The sequence below is a fragment of the Oxyura jamaicensis genome, unplaced genomic scaffold (genome assembly GCF_011077185.1).
Source record: "Oxyura jamaicensis isolate SHBP4307 breed ruddy duck unplaced genomic scaffold, BPBGC_Ojam_1.0 oxyUn_random_OJ70597, whole genome shotgun sequence".
Classification (NCBI taxonomy): Eukaryota; Metazoa; Chordata; class Aves; order Anseriformes; family Anatidae; genus Oxyura; species Oxyura jamaicensis.
This window is the reverse complement of record NW_023310078.1, coordinates 1-2116: the sequence shown is the minus strand read 5'-3', so window position 1 is coordinate 2116 and position 2116 is coordinate 1. Positions and strand designations below refer to the sequence as shown.

The 2116-nt window shown below is 63.1% G+C and overlaps 1 long non-coding RNA gene across 1 annotated transcript in view; it reads right to left on the bottom strand.

Moving 5' to 3' along the window:
- LOC118159476 overlaps positions 1-701 on the bottom strand; it is a 1169-nt gene extending 468 nt beyond the window's left edge. The window contains exons 1-2 of the long non-coding RNA XR_004747134.1: positions 571-701; positions 345-496 (exon numbers count right to left, since the gene is read on the bottom strand). This is a non-coding gene — a long non-coding RNA (uncharacterized LOC118159476). The remainder of the gene's footprint in view (positions 1-344; positions 497-570) is intronic.
- Between the last annotated feature and the right edge of the window lie 1415 nt (positions 702-2116).

Here is a 2116-nt window from a genome sequence, read left to right as displayed (position 1 = left end):
AGATTTTACCACCATTTACCCACATTTTGCTGCACTTCGGGCTATTTAGGTTCTATTTTAGGGCTATTTACCCACATTTTGCTGCACTTTGGGCCCATTTCTTCAGATTTTACCCCATTTACCCACATTTTGCTGCACTTTGGGCCCATTTCTTCAGGTTTTACCCCCATTTACCCCCATTTTGCTGCACTTTGGGCTACTTAGGTTCTATTTTAGGGCTATTTACCCACATTTTGTGCACTTCGGGCTACTTGGGTCCCTTTTTAGGGACTCCCAGCCCCCCCCCCCCCCCCCCCGCGCCCCCCCCCCCCTTGGGGGGGCGCCCCGGGCTTTGGGGGGGAAACTAGCCCTTCTCGGGGCCGGGATTTTTTTGGGGGGGGGGTCACTCACGTCACGACGGGGTCGCGGCAGGGCTGCAGCGAGAGGCAGCAGCAGTCGAAGTCCTTCACGGCGTCGCGGCCCAGGCGCAGCCGCTGCGTCCCGTACCCGGAGGCGGCTGCGAGGGACGGGGTTAAAAGGGGGGGGTCCCCGTCCCCCCGGAGGGACCCCCCCGGACCCCCCGCAGCCCACCCGTGTCCTTGCGCTTCTCGTGGTAGGTGTACACGGCGCCGGCCGTGCAGTTCTTCCCGTGCCGCGTCATGGCTGCCGCGGGCGGAACGAAGCCGCCGGGCTGCGGGAGCCGCACGGAGCGGAAGCGGGGGAGCACCGCCGGGACCGGAAGTGGGGCGCTGGCGGGGCGGAAGTGGGGGGGGGGGCGGCTGAAAAGGGGACGGCGAACACAAAGCGGGCCCCGGGCAGGCCCAGTGCCTCCCAGTACGGCCCAGTGCCTCCCAGTTTATTCCCAGTGCCTCCCAGTTTGCTCCCAGTTCCCACCCAGTGATCCCCAGTTTGCTTCCAGTTTGCTCCCAGTTTCCTCCCAGTGATCCCCAGTTTGCTCCCAGTTCTCTCCCAGTTTGCTCCCAGTTCGTGCCCAGTTCCCTCCCAGTGCGGCCCAGAGACCCACAGCTCCTCCCAGTTTGCTCCCAGTACGGCCCCCAGTTTGCTCCCAGTTCCCTCCCAGTACGGCCCAGTGACCCTCAGTTTGCTCCCAGTACGGCCCAGTGACCCCCAGTTTGCTCCCAGTTCTCTCCCAGTGCTTCCCAGTTTGCTCCCGGTTTCCTCCCAGTGACCCCCAGTTTGCTCCCAGTACGGCCCAGTGACCCCCAGTTCCCTCCCAGTACGGCCCAGTGACCCCCAGCGCCTCCCAGTTTGCTCCTAGTTTCCTCCCAGTGACCCCCAGTTTGCTCCCAGTTTTCTCCCAGTATGGCCCAGTGCCTCCCAGTTTGCTCCCAGTTCCCTCCCAGTTCCCTCCCAGTGATCCCCAGTTTGCTTCCAGTTTGCTCCCAGTTCCCTCCCAGTGATCCCCAGTTTGCTCCCAGTTCCCTCCCAGTGACCCCCAGTTTGCTCCCAGTTCCCTCCCAGTACGGCCCAGTGACCCCCAGTGCCTCCCAGTTTGCTCCCAGTTCTCCCCCAGTGACCCCCAGTTTGCTCCCAGTTCTCCCCCAGTGCCCCCCAGTTTGTTCCCAGTTCCCTCCCAGTACGGCCCAGAGACCCACAGCTCCTCCCAGTTTGCTCCTAGTTTCCTCCCAGTGCCCCCCAGTTTGCTCCCAGTTCCCTCCCAGTACAGCCCAGTGACCCCCAGTGCCTCCCAGTTCTCTCCCAGTGCCTCCCAGTTTGCTCCAGTTTCCTCCCAGTGACCCCCAGTTTGCTCCCAGTCCCCTCCCAGTACGGCCCAGTGAGCCTCAGGGCCTCCCAGTTTGCTCCCAGTTTCCACCCAGTCACACCCATTGCTTCCCAGTTTGTGCCCAGTTCCCTCCCAGTGCCTCCCAGTTCCCTCCCAGTACAGCCCAGTGACCCCCAGCGCCTCCCAGTTTGCTCCCAGTGACCCCCAGTGCCTCCTGGTTTGCTCCCAGTTCCCTCCCACTGGCCCCCAGTTTGCTCCCAGTTCCCTCCCAGTTCCCTCCCAGTTCCCTCCCAGTACGGCCCAGTGACTCCCAGTTCCCTCCCAGTGCCTCCCAGTTTGCTCCCAGTGATCCCCAGCGCCTCCCAGTTCCCTCCCAGTGATCCCCAGTTTGCT